Here is a 14547-nt window from a genome sequence, read left to right on the forward strand (position 1 = left end):
TGCAACTTCCCCCACATTAGCATTTCCTTAAGGATAAGCATCTCTCCTTAGACTAGGAATTGACTGCTATGCTCACCTGTGACCACCCAGCTCACCTGTGACCACCTAGATGGAGACAACAGAGTTGCTTCCTGTGCCATCAGGGCAATCTCATGACTATTGTAAAAGGGATATTTCGATCACGTGTGATGCATGCTCTTTGACAGTATATAACCACTCTGTACACCCCCACTTCTTTGGAGTGCTCCATTCCTTTGTGGAAGGACTCTCCCAGACTATACGGTCCTCACATTTGGCTCAGAATACACTCAACCCAATTTTGATCTATAGATTGATTATGGGTTATTTGCATAAACACTAACAGAACGAATGACACCCACTCCTGGAGACACAGCCCTCTCTGCAGAAGTGCATGGTGGCAAGGAGGAGCAGAGTAACAGCAAGACACCATAGGGCCAATCCTTGTCTCCTTACTCCCTTCCCAGGAGTTCCCAATCTGGCTTAATTTACGTTCCCAGTCTGTCTTTTTTGACTCAGCAAGGAACTGTACTGGCCATAAAGTGTTCAGAATGTACCAAACTAAAAAGGCATATTATAAAATAATATAGAGAGAGCCTCAATTTTAAAGAAAACATGTAAATATACACATATGTTTACACTGAAAAGTATGGAAGGGATTTGCTGCCAAGTTTTTAATGGTCGTCACCAGATGGTGAAATTATGAGTGATTTTTCTTTTCTTTTTGTTTTTTTAAAATATCTGATGTTTTGATACTTTCAACATGAAACATGTATTAGTTTAGAAAGGAGAAAACAAAATAGCAAAAAGTTATTTGGAAAAAATAGTTTGATTTTTTTAAAGACTGGAGAAGTTCTGCATATGCACTTACCAGTCTTGTCTTAAATATTTATTTGGCATTAGAAATTTTTATCAAGATTAATATTGTAATCATAATGCAAAGCATAAGGCCCAACTATGTTGAAAGGGCAGGTATAAACACATGTTCAGTCTAGATCAGAAGGGATAAGACAAAAGGCTTATTTTCAGGTGCTTGAAACACCTTTCCTTTTGGAAATGGCCTTAAACATCTTGCTCATTTAGGGGGCACCACGGTCTTCTGATAAGAGCTGAACTTTGACCAAAACTCTGTAGCAGCTTAGCAACCACATCCTGTCAAGGTACAGAAAATTCCATCCCCCTGAAAAGTTCCCTCACACCTCTACCAGGTCAATGCCCATCTCAAGAAGCAACTACTGCTCTGGTTTCTGGCTCCACAGATTAGTTTTACCTCTTTTAGAACTTCACAGAAATAGACATTTTTGAATGATGAAATTGGCTCCTTGCAAACTAGAGTTAAGAGGTCTTGAAGATTATCTTTACAAATGATTGAAGAAAACCTTCTAGTTTGGGAAGTCTAGCTAGTTACAATGAGATTAGTCTCATAACTTAATCATCAAATGCTACTACATTTATACAGCAGAAAAATAAGACACAGGCATCCTACATCTAATAATCTTAGAAAAAATAAATTGTCACTGGGGAGTCTGGATGTGATTTGCTTCTGCTTCTTTTTAAGGAAACAAGTCACATAACAGTTTTATATAAACCTTACTGGAATTTGGGGGTTTGTTTCCTTATAGAAAATAATAATAATTAAGATATATGAGGACTTTTTGCAGGAGTTGAGGGAATTTCTTATATCCTACAACCTTCTTTGAAGATCTGCTTACTCTTTCATCTACGTGTTTATTCAGTAAATATTTACTAAACAATTAACTACTGCATACCAAGGCCTGGGCTAAGAATTAAGGGAAAGGTGCAGAAAAAAAAAAAAAAAACACCCTCAAGGATCTTTCATTCCACCTGTTTAGATGTCCATGTCCTGGTCCCCAGACCTGTGATTATAGAAGTTAAATGGAAAGAGAGACTTTGCAAATATGATTAAGATAAGGATTTTTAAAAGGGGAAGTTATCCTAAATTATCCAGGTGGGTCAAATGTAATCCCGAAGTCCTTATGAGAGGGAGGAAGAAAGCTCAGGGTAGGTGGGAGAAGACAAGCATGAGGATGAGTGATGGGAGAATGGTGTCAAGAGCCAAGGAATGCAGGCAGCATCTAGAAGCTGAAAAAGGCAGGGAATGAATTCTCTCCTAGAGCCTCCAGAAGGGAGCAGCCCTTCCAACACCTTGATTTTAGCTGGATTTTAGCTCAGTGGAACCGATATCCCCATATGTTATCTTAAGAAATTCATGCCAAAGTATCAGTGGATTTCTCTTGGAGAGGAGCTGGCAAAAGGTTAAAGGATGATGCCACTTCTCATTTCATACACTTCAAGACAGAAGGAAGGAAAAGTGATGACAATAATTTGACTATTTTAAATATTCAGGGGCCAGCCCCGTGGCCAACTGGTTAAGTTCACTCACTCCGCTTCGGCGGCCCAGGGTTTCACCGGTTCGGAACCCTGGGCGCGTACATGGCACTGCTCGTCAGGCCACGTTGAGGTGGCATCCCACATGTCACAACTAGAAGGACCCACAACTAAAATATACAACTATGTACTGGGGGAATTTGGAGAGAAAAAAGCAGAAGAAAAATAAAATATTCAGTTGTCTCTATGCTTTAGAGATGACATGAGACTAAAGACTTCAGCATCATAGCATCAAACTGCCATCACACTAATGTTAAGTATAAAACAGAGCAGTGGAAAGTAGAAAAAAAATACAATCTGGTGACGCCTTCCAGGGATTTTGTTCTTGTTCGGGGAGAAAAGAAAAACTCTTAGAATACGGGATTAGAAACATCAAAGCATAGTTAATAACTCTAAGTTTAAACACAAAGTAAAAAGAATATTTCAAATCTTTTAGTGTTCACCACGACACCAAAGCAGAGGAATGAATCCTAACATTGACTATTCATTCCTCCCTATTGCTGATCTTCTCACTGTTTCCCCAGAGGTTAAAGCTGCTTCTGGACACAATTTTTCTCACTTTCAAATCCAAACCTCAAGTAACTCTAGGTGACATTCAGCCAAAAGAGCTTTTCTGCCCTCTTCCCCTGTGTCCCTCTCTGTGCTTATCATTATGAGGATTAGCATGGCCTCTCTGGACTCTGTTTTCTTCCATTTCTTACCTGCATTAAGCATAAAAAAAGGAAAGTCTAAGAACTGACTCAGCAACCAATAATGCTTTTTATTTAGAATATGCAGAGGACAAATGGTTGTGTATTGGCTTCTACTAATCATTTTGTTTGTTTCACAGTGATAACATATTAATAACTCAATATTAGAGAAGTACTAGCATATGGTGGTCCATACAAGTATTACAAAAAATAAAGAATAGCACATACATTTAGGTGGTGAAACTCTCCTTTAATGGTGGTTGGCTGTTCACTGGATATTGAGGGAATGGGGAAATATGAAATGAGAGGTCAGAGAAGGCATTCCTGGGAAGGGGGTGAATAATGCCCCAGAGGAGGAGGATTATAGATGGCAGCACATCAGCAGCTGGATGATCGGCCCTTCCTCACACAGGAATAAAGCAGAGCTGGTATGAGGGTGGCACATGGCCAAACCCACTGGCAGCTGGGGTGGTGTCGATGTCCTTTGGGTCAACCACAGATTTCAGGGTAAATTTCCGTAAAATGGTGGTCAGAAATAAAAACAGCTCCATGCGGGCTAGACCTTCTCCCAGACACATTCGTTTTCCTGAAAATAACATAGAGAATTTGTTCCTTGAACATTATGCTTTGAACAGTCACAAAAAGTATGCAGTAACTATTTGTTAAATGACTGAATAGATAGAGGGCTAGAAGGAGAGTTAGAGAGACAGATGCATAGAAGGATGGACGCACTTGCTATTCACCTAATATCTTAGTGGGAGACCTTCGTTCAACAAATATCTGCTGAGTATCAGCTCTACACCAAGCACTTTATTACATATTCCCACATTATAACTGCTCTTTTGACATTTCCAGTTTCCATCAATCTTTGTAGAAACATACCTATTTTTCTTGTCCAAGTGGGTAGAAGGCAGAAGGACTGAGGGCAGGGAACTCATATATCTGTTTCCCTTTCTATCTTGGGCACAAAATGCAGCCAAATTTTTTTTCTTTCATGTGCTTTCAAAAGCACTTGTCTAAGTGTGTCACTCTCTCACTTTAAAATATTAAATGTCTTCCCCATCTGTCCTATGAGATGAGGTCCAAATGGGTTGAACTTCACATTTTGTGAGGTTCACATTTTGTTCCCAGTCTGATGTTCCATATCATTCCTTCCATTCTCCACACCATCCGCTCTCAGATCTAGCCATATGCACTCTTCATCACTCTCTAACACACCATAAAGTTTCCAGCTTTATCTCATGCTGTTCCATTTGGTTAAGGTGCACTTCTCTTATTCTTCCTTCAAGACCTATGTCCCATGTCGTTTCCTCTTTATAATCCTTGTGATCCTCTCAAGCAGTAGAATTTTGCCCTCTCTGGGTTTCCTCAGCATCATATTCACACTTCATTTGAAGCATGGATCACCTTGAATCATAATTCTCTGTTTATTTATTTTTCTACCATGCTAAAATGTGTGTTCCTTGAAGAGAAGGCTCAGGCCTTAACATCTTGGTATGTACAGTGCAAGACCCAAAGCAGTCACCAAGGTCACTGAATAAATGAGGATGACTCTGTGGCCAGAGATTCAACACACACACTGTAGCTGTGGAGACCCAATATCCATGATGTATGATACGAGTGGAGGAAGATCAAGGTGCTCTGGAACCACTGCAGGGTATCCTGCCACAGTCCCAAGATTTCCCTGATGCAACACTTGGTTGGCAGGTTCTGACCTCCTCGACTTTCAGGAAACATCCTGCTCCTGTGGTCCGCTCCGTAAAAGTGCCCTGCCTTCTCTTTTTTCTTTGCTCCCCATCCCTTGTGAGACAGCTCAAATTTCCTTTCTGCTGTTAGAATGTTTCTTATTCCATTTTATGCCACACTGTGGGATATGAACGAGCAGGAAGCAGGCAGCTTCCCCTTCTGGTCTCCTGAGTAGCCTGTGTTTTCCTCTCCCACAGCACTAGTCTTACTGGATTACAATGATCTGTTTACTAATCTGCTTCCTTAACCAGAGTGTGAGCCTGTGCTCCCTAACTTTGGTGTTCATTCTGTGCTTGTGGAGACCTGCAACCCGAGAGCTCAGTCTGGGGAATGAGGGATATCACATAGAAGATACTCAAAGTGGTGGAGTTACATACATTTCTCACGGAAGGCAAGGAAAATCTAAATGAGTTTCACCTTCTAAGAGGAGTTCTTGGTGATATATTAGTTATCAATATATTGGTGATTAGTTCAGTGACATATAGACAGGCAGAATTCAATCTATTTGCTAACTTTTTCACTTTCAAAGAACTGGGTCAGCTCCCCAAAGTTCCAATAATGGGGATGTATGAGGGTTGGGGGAGCGCATGGTCATTGGGAGTGGCGCTCATGATCATAGACAAAGAGCAGTTCTACCAGGCCCAGTGTGGACACCACGTAAGTTCCAATTGATCCCATGAAGGTAACCTGTCCCCTGAAGTACCAAAGGAAATAAATTTTTATTACCTGCTGAGAAAGCCATGAAGTAGTCGCTCTTCTTAAAGTTGCCACTCTCATCCAGGAAGTGGCCAGGATCAAACACCTCTGGGTTGTGGAATTCTTTAGCATCGTACAGCACAGAAGTCAGTGATGTTAATATGGTCGTGCCCTGGAAAGAACAGATGAAGATAAACTGAGTAATAAAGAAGTCATGGAGCTGGAAGAAAGGTTGCAAATCATTTAGTCCAATCTTCTGATCTATTGATGAGGAACCCTAGGTCCAAAGAAGGACAGCGGCATTTTGAGCCAGAACAAGTAACACACAAGGATAAGTTTAAGACCAGACAGAACAAGTAACACACAAGGATAAGTTTAAGACCAGACAGAACAAGTAACACACAAGGATAAGTTTAAGACCAGACAGAACAAGTAACACACAAGGATAAGTTTAAGACCAGACAGAACAAGTAACACACAAGGATAAGTTTAAGACCAGACAGAACAAGTAACACACAAGGATAAGTTTAAGACCAGTGGCGGCGATGTTGCTAAAGTTGGCTTCAATAGCATTTGAAATACTGAATACTTGGTTACTTGGGTGCCAGATTTCTGAATCCCCTCTACCCATCACGACGTTTGAACACTGGTGTCTGTCCCACCCTCTGCTCTATTTCACCACTTCGGTTTTCATACATCTCATATGTGGATTATGGTTTAAAATGGAAGCCTCTTCTGACTCTTGAAGAGTCAGGAATATTTGGAATCTGTTCATAGGGCATTTCTAAATAGAGGTCTGATGTGATTAAAAATGACTTCTGGCAAGGGGCTGGCCCCATGGCCGAGTGGTTAAGTTTGCGTGCTCCGCTGCAGGCGGCCCAGTGTTTCGTTGGTTCGAATCCTGGGCGCGGACATGGCACTGCTCATCAGACCACGCTGAGGCAGCGTCCCACATGCCACAACTAGAAGAACCCACAACAAAGAATACACAACTATGTACCGGGGGGCTTTGGGGAGAAAAAGGAAAAACTAAAATCTTTAAAAAAAAAATGACTTCTGGCAAATCCATACAGACAGAAATAGCTTAGTGGTTGTCAAGGGCTGGAGGGAGGGAGAAATGGGAAATGATTGCTTGACAGGTAGGGGATTTTCTTTTGGGTTGACGAAAATGTTATGGAAATAGTAGCTATGGTTGCACAACCTTGTTAATGCACTAAATTTCATTGAATTGTACACTTTAAAATAGCTAAAATGGTAAATTTTATGTGTATTTTACCACAATAAAAAAGAAAATTTGCCCAAGAAAAAAAATGACTTCTTAAAAATTATCAACAAGTACACTAACAACTACTGAGCGTTTATTTTTGGGATGAAATTGGTCTCTCTCGATTTAAAAATATGCGGGGGCCGGCCCCATGGCTAAGTGGTTAAAGTTCCATGCGCTCTGCTTCAACAGCCTGGGGTTCGCATGTTCGGATCCTGTTGTGGACCTACTCCACTCATCAGTGATGCTGTGGAGGCATCCCACATGCAAAGTAAAGAAAGATTGGCACAGATGTTAGCTCAGGGAAAATCTTCCTCCCACACACACAAAACTACATATATAGGGAACTCTTCATTGTGAATGAATCCTAGCTTTAAAAAACACACACACACAGATGGCAAAATTAGAAAAATTACCATTTTTCAACAATTCAGGTAAAGATCGTCAATTAGTGCTAAAACTGTTAGATGAATGATTCAGGAAACAGGATATTCACAAAGTCTTAAAATAGCATGCTATACACTTTTATTAATTACCTAAGTAAAAAAGAACCTCACTAATGGAGAGAGAGGGCACACACTTCTTTAATAAGTGATTACATTGGCATCACCAGTAATGAAATAAACTGACATTACTTGTCCCCAGCCAAAATGTGGTACATTGTGACATACACAACATCATCTATGTAACTTTCCTGCCAAAAACACAGTACTGGAATCTAATCTCAAGAAAACAATCACACAAAACCAGACTGAGGAACTTTTACATGACAACTGTCTTGGTCTCTTTAAAACTGTCGACGTATTGAAATGAAACAAATAAACAAAGGAAAAAGAACTATTCTTGATAACAGGGGACAAAAAGGACAAATAATCACATTATATATTTGTTCCTTGATTGGATACTAGATGCCCCCTCAAAAAAAGCTATAAAAGATCTTTTAGGATAATTGAGAAAATGTAATTATAGGCTATATATTAAAGCTATTGTGAAGATGATAACTCCTTGAGTGAGAACGCTATTATTACTATGCAAAAGGAAGTCCTTGTTATTAGAAGATACATACTGAAGTATTTAGGTGTTAAGTGTGGTAGGTAGATGATAGATAGATAGATAGTTAGATGCAGAGAGATATGTAGTTAAAATACAGATATATACACATTTTCATACATTATACATACATATATATTTCTGTTGTGTGTTTGTTTTAAATGTTATTCAGATTTCTAATGTTTTTTTAATTTAAAATTGGGAGAAAATTCCATCCCTTAAGTTCACTATAATTTTGTTTTTAAAGTTATTGCCTTGTATATTTTAAAACAACTAATACGTGAAAATGCTACTTTAAGATTTAAAAAGCAGGTATATTTTCAGTAAGTGGTGTGGGTACAAGTGGATATCCATAAAGAAAAGAATTGAAGTGTGATCATTACTCCACACCATAGGTGAAAATGAACTTTAAATGGATCATAGACCTAAATATAAAAGCTAAAAGTATAAAACTTGTAAAAGAAAAGATAAGTGTAAATATTTGGAAACTTGAGCTTGAAAATAATTTTTAAGATAGGCCACAAAAGCACAAATCATTAGAGAAATAAAAACTTGTATACAAATGTTCATAGCACCTTTATTCAAATAGCTCAAAACTGGAAACAACTCAAATATTCATCAGTCAACAGATAAATAATTTGTGGTACCTCATACGATGGAATACTACTCCTCAAATAAAAAGCAACAAACTAATGACACATGCAATAACAAAGATGAACCTCAAACACATTCTGCCACATAAAAAGCAGAGAGAAGAGTTTATATTGATTACGTGTTATTCCATTCATGTCACATCCATCATATTGCATTCCTGAAAAGGCAAAACTATAGGACCAAAAGCAGATCAGTGGCTACAAAGGACTGAAACTGGGGGAGTGGATTGGTTGCAAAAGGAGAAGGAAGGAACTTTTTGAGATAATGGAAATGTTTTATGTGTTAGTTGTGGTGGTACCTACATAACTTCACATACTGGTCAAAACTCATTAGACTTTACAGTTAAACAGGTGAATTTGCTTTTAGATAAGTTATACCTCAAGTTAAAAACAAAGTGTTACGTTAAGTCACAAAAAGCACAAAAAGCAATGTGGTGAAAAGTCACTCTCCCTCCCATTTAATCACACAAATCCACTTAGACTTTCCAAAAGCAACCATTCCCACCAACTAGTTATATGTCCTTCCAGAGAATATGTCCTTCCTCTCAGAAATATTAAGCTAATCAGGCAGATAAACCTATCTACTTTTATGCCACTTACCACTCTCTTCTTTTTTTTATCCAAATGACAAGCATCCCCTGCATCTTGATATTTTTATTTAATAAAATAACTTAGATACAGTCCCATATCAACATATACACATCTGCCTTATTCATGCTACATAATGTGAATGTGCCCTTATGCTACTGATGAACATTTAGAGAATTCAAATATTTTTATTACAAGCAATGATGCAAGGAGAATTTTTTTGGGCATTCCTTCATTAGCACTTGTAATAGATACCAAGAATTTTAATTCTTGCATTTTAAGATATTATATTTTATATTTTAATGGATATTGCCAAACTGTCCTCCAAAAAAACTGGACTTATTTATAATCCTGCCAGTCGCACTTGCAAGTACTTGTTTACACATATCCTCACCAACACAACATTTTCTCAGCCTTTGACTTCATCACTCTGATAGATGAAAATGTTGTCTCATAGTTTTAGCATATGTATTTTGGGTATGTCACCTAGTTTAATTCTTGCAACATTCTATTGAAGTAGAAAAGGTTGGTATTATCAACAGTTTACAAATGAGAAAACTGAGGCTCATGGGGTTAAAAACTTTATTCAAGATTATAGCTAAGAGTAGCAGAACCAGAGTTCATGCTGAGTTCCTCCTGAATTTGCATCCTGCTGCCATGCATTTCTGAATACCTACCGGAATTTTCCATTTTTAGGACACATTTGACAGAGGCAGTATCTGATTCTTTTAGAAAGCCAAAAGGGGAATATCCCTCTGCACACGTGACACTCCCACCCCTCTGCCCTAAGCATGCAACTATGATTCTGATCATCTGTTTTCCTGGCTGGGAAATAAGAACTTGCAAACCATAAAGAGACATAATCTGGGCACATGAAACACAAATGGTCATTCTGCAACCAGAGGAAGTCATCCTTCCCCAAAGTTACTTCATCAACTATTTCAAAATTATGTGTAGGAGGACCATTTTAGCCTCTTGCTATTTTTCTGCTTCAGCCCATAAAATAGGAGCATTTGTCTTCTTGGAGGTGTAAGTACACAATCCTTTGTCTGAAACCATGGAGCCAAATGTATTTTCATATTTAGAATTGTTTGAAATTTTACAAAGATATTATGATCTATATGGCGTAAAGTTTATGATATCGCCAATAATGTGACAAATACCAAACAATCAAGCGCATTGCTATTTCTTTAGCAAAACATGAATAGTCACACACAGTGGCATAAATAAGGAATATAAATAGATTTATTTCAGTTCCAGTAAGGTTTTGGCCCCTGAATGAAACTGCACCAAACTTACCTTTGTTTTAAATTTTCCCAGTTCTGAGTATTGCAAAATTAAGGATGAGGGGTTTCTAAACCCACATTACAGAAAAAACCTTAGATCAGCTCTGTCCAACACAGCCTTGAATGATCCAAGGTTATTTACACTTAAATTAAAGCTAATTAAAAGTAAATAAAATTTAAAATTCAGTTCCTCAGTTGCATTAATCACATTTCAGGTGTTCCATAGGCACATGTTGCTAATAGCTCCCATGTGAGGCAACACAGATATTCAGAATCCTCTCTCCCCCAGAAGATGGCAGTAGTAATTTCAACCTTAATAAACTCTCAACTCTTGTCCCCTCAAAGTAGAATTTTCAGTTTTTTCAAAAAATAATAGCAGTATGTGCAGGCTTCGAATGGGAATATTTTGTAGGATACTAACTAGAAAGTCTGAATAAATAGAGAAACCATGTGTCACAAAGCATTGGAAAGCTGCTGAGACAAAAATTAGTCTCCAGATTCCAGAGATGGAAGATCCTTGGAAAGGTAAGCCAATATCTACAGTCAATTTTCAACTGCGTTAATAACCAATTCTGAAATGGAGCAGAAGGCATTAAATAATTCTGTCTGCCTAGTGAGGGAATGAACACTTTCTGGAAGAAGATAAATATCATCTGAGACTGCATTTTTTAATGTAATATCTGCACTTAACAAAAACTTATTAAGCACACTAAAGACAGAACTAGGTGAACACAAAAAGAGAAAGAGGCAATAAACTATATAAGGCAATAAAGTATACCCAAGGTCGGAAAAATTATCCACCTTTTTTTATGAGGCCAGCATTACCTTCATTTCAGAAGTCTGACAAGAAAATATTGAGGAAGAAAAATTGTAGATCAAAGTCTCTTATGAATATAAATACAAATATTCTGAATAAAATGTAGCAAACAAAACTCAGCTGTGTATATGTGAGAGAGACAGAAACAAAGATAGAGATCAAAATACATGCCATATAAATAGATGCAGAGAATCCATTTGATCAAATTGTACACACATTTATAACAAAATAATTATATAGGTTGCGAAGAGCAGGGGAGATGGAGAAATGATGAATTCCTAATCAACCAGTATAGAGTTCCAGTAATACAAGATGAATACGTTCTAGAGATCTGCTGTACAACATTGTGCCCATAGTTAACAATATTGTATTGAAATTTAAAAATCCATTAAAAGGATAGATCTCAGTTTAAGTGTTTTTACCACAATAAAATTTTAAAATTTCATTTTAATTTCTAAAAATTGAAAGAAGTACCAATTTGCTACAATCTCTTTCAGAAGGTAGAAGCAGAAGAAATACTTCCTAACTCAATCTATAAGTCCAGCATTACCCTAATATCAAAACCAGACAAAGACATCACAAGAAAGGAAAACTACAGACTAATATCTCTCAGAAACAGAGGCCATTGGGGCTGGCCCTGTGGCCGAGTGGTGAAGTGTGCGCACTCTGCTGTAGGCGGCCCAGTGTTTCGTCGGTTCAAATCCTGGGCGCAGACATGGCACTGCTCATCAAACCACGCTGAGGCAGCGTCCCACATGCCACAACTAGAAGGACCCACAACGAAGAATATACAATTATGTACCGGGGGGCTTTGGGGAGAAAAAGGAAAAAATAAAATCTTTAAAAAAAAGAAAAAGAAACAGAGGCCAGCCCAGTGGCATAGTAGTTAAGTTAACACACTCTGCTTCAGCAGCGCAAGGTTTGTGGGTTCAGATCCTGGGTGTGGACCTACACACTGCTCATCAAGCCATGTTGTGACAGTGTCCCACATACAAAATGGAGGAAGACTGGCACAGATGTTAGCTCAGGGATAATCTCCCTCAAGCAAAAAGAGGAGGATTGGCAAGAGATGCTTAGCTCAGGGCCAATCTTTTCACCAAAATAGTAATTAAAAAAATCTCTCTCAGAAACATACATATAAAAATGCTCAACAAATATAACTTAGCAAATGCTTAGCAACTATAACTCAATAGTGTATTTTTAAAAATTATACACGGACCAAGTGAGATTTATCCCAGGCATGCAGAGCTAGTTCAACATTTAAAAACCAATTAATGCAATCCATTACGTCAACAGGCTAAAGAAGAAAAATCACACGATCATGTCAATAGATGCTGAAAAAACATTTGACAAAATCCAATACCCATTCATGATAAAAACTCTCAATAAACTAGAAACACAAGCGAACTTCCTCAACTTGATAGAGAATATCTACAAAAGCCCTATAGCTAACATCAAATTTAGTGAGAAACTCAAAGAATTCCCACTCACATCAGGAACAAGCCTAGGATGTCTCATCTCACCTCTGCTTTTAAATATCATGCTGGAAATCTTACCTAACGAAATAAGACAAGAAAAGGAAATAAAAGGTATACAGATTGGGGAAAAAGAAATAAAACTATCTTTGTTCATAGATGCCATAATCATCTACGTGGAAAATCCAAAAGAATTTTTAAAAAATTCCTGGAACTACCAGAAAATTGAGAAAGATGGAGTACTCCCTAACACCTTCTATGAAGCCAACATCACTCTGATCCCCAAACCTGACAAGCACAACACAAAGAAGGAGAACTACAGGCCGATATCACTGATGAACATAGATGCAAAAATCCTCAACAAAATTTTGGCAAACCGAATACAGCAATACATCAAAAAGATTATACACCATGATCAAGTGGGATTTATACCAGGGACACAGGGATGGTTCAACATCCGCAAGTCAATCAACGTGATACACTACATCAACAAAATGAAAAACAAAAACCACATGATCATCTCAATAGATGCAGAGAAAGCATTCGACAAGATCCAACACCCATTTATGATAAAAACCCTCAATAAAAATGGGTATAGAAGGAAAGTACCTCAACATAATAAAGGCCATATATGACAGACCCACAGCCAACATCATACCCAATGGACAAAAACTGAAAGCCATCCCTCTGAGAACAGGAACAAGACAAGGGTGCCCACTTTCACCACTCCTATTCAACATAGTACTGGAGGTGCTGGCCAGAGCAATTCGGCAGGAAAAAGAAATAAAAGGAATCCAAATAGGTAACGAAGAAGTAAAACTCTCGCTGTTTGCAGACGACATGATCTTATATATAGAAAACCCCAAAGAATCCATAGAAAAACTATTAGAAATAATCAACAACTACAGCAAAGTAGCAGGGTATAAAATTAACGTGCATAAATCAGTAGCATTTCTATACACTAACAATGAACTAACAGAAAAAGAACTCAAGAATTCAATCCCATTCACAATCGCAATGAAAAGAATAAAATACCTTGGGATAAACTTAACCAAGGAAGTGAAGGATCTATACAATGAAAACTACAAGACTTTCTTGAAAGAAATTGATGATGACATAAAGAGATGGAAAGACATTCCATGCACATGGATTGGAAGAATAAACATAGTTAAAATGTCCATACTACCTAAAGCAATATACAGATTCAATGCTATCCCAATCAGAATCCCAAGAACATTCTTCACAGAAATTGAACAAACAATCCTAAAATTCATATGGGGCAACAAAAGACCGCGAATTGCTAAAGCAATCCTGAGCAAGAAAAACAAAGCCGGCGGAATCACAATCTCCGATTTCAAAACATACTACAAAGCTACAGTGATCAAAACAGCATGGTACTGGTACAAAAACAGGTCCACAGATCAATGGAACAGAATTGAAAGCCCAGAGATAAAACCACACATCTATGGACAGCTAATCTTCGACAAAGGAGCAGAGGGCCTACAATGGAGAAAAGAAAGTCTCTTCAACAAATGGTGCTGGGAAAACTGGACAGCCACATGCAAAAGATTGAAAATTGACCATTCTTTTTCACCACACACCAAAATAAACTCAAAATGGATCAAAGACCTAAAGATTAGGCCTGAGACAATAAGTCTTTTGGAAGAGAATATAGGCAGTACACTCTTTGACATCAGTTTCAAAAGAATCTTTTCGGACACTGTAACTCCTCAGTTGAGGGAAACAATAGAAAGAATAAACAAATGGGACTTCATCAGACTAAAGAGCTTCTTCAAGGCAAGGGAAAACAGGATTGAAACAAAAAAACAGCTCACTAATTGGGAAAAAATATTTAC

At 38.0% G+C, this 14547-nt stretch overlaps 1 pseudogene; it reads right to left on the reverse strand.

The window, feature by feature from the left end:
- Nucleotides 1–3345: 3345 nt before the first annotated feature.
- LOC106828038 (cytochrome P450 2C18-like) overlaps nucleotides 3346–14547 on the reverse strand; it is a 30729-nt pseudogene continuing 19527 nt past the window's right edge.

The sequence above is a fragment of the Equus asinus genome, chromosome 2 (genome assembly GCF_041296235.1).
Source record: "Equus asinus isolate D_3611 breed Donkey chromosome 2, EquAss-T2T_v2, whole genome shotgun sequence".
In the NCBI taxonomy this organism is placed as follows: domain Eukaryota; kingdom Metazoa; phylum Chordata; class Mammalia; order Perissodactyla; family Equidae; genus Equus; species Equus asinus.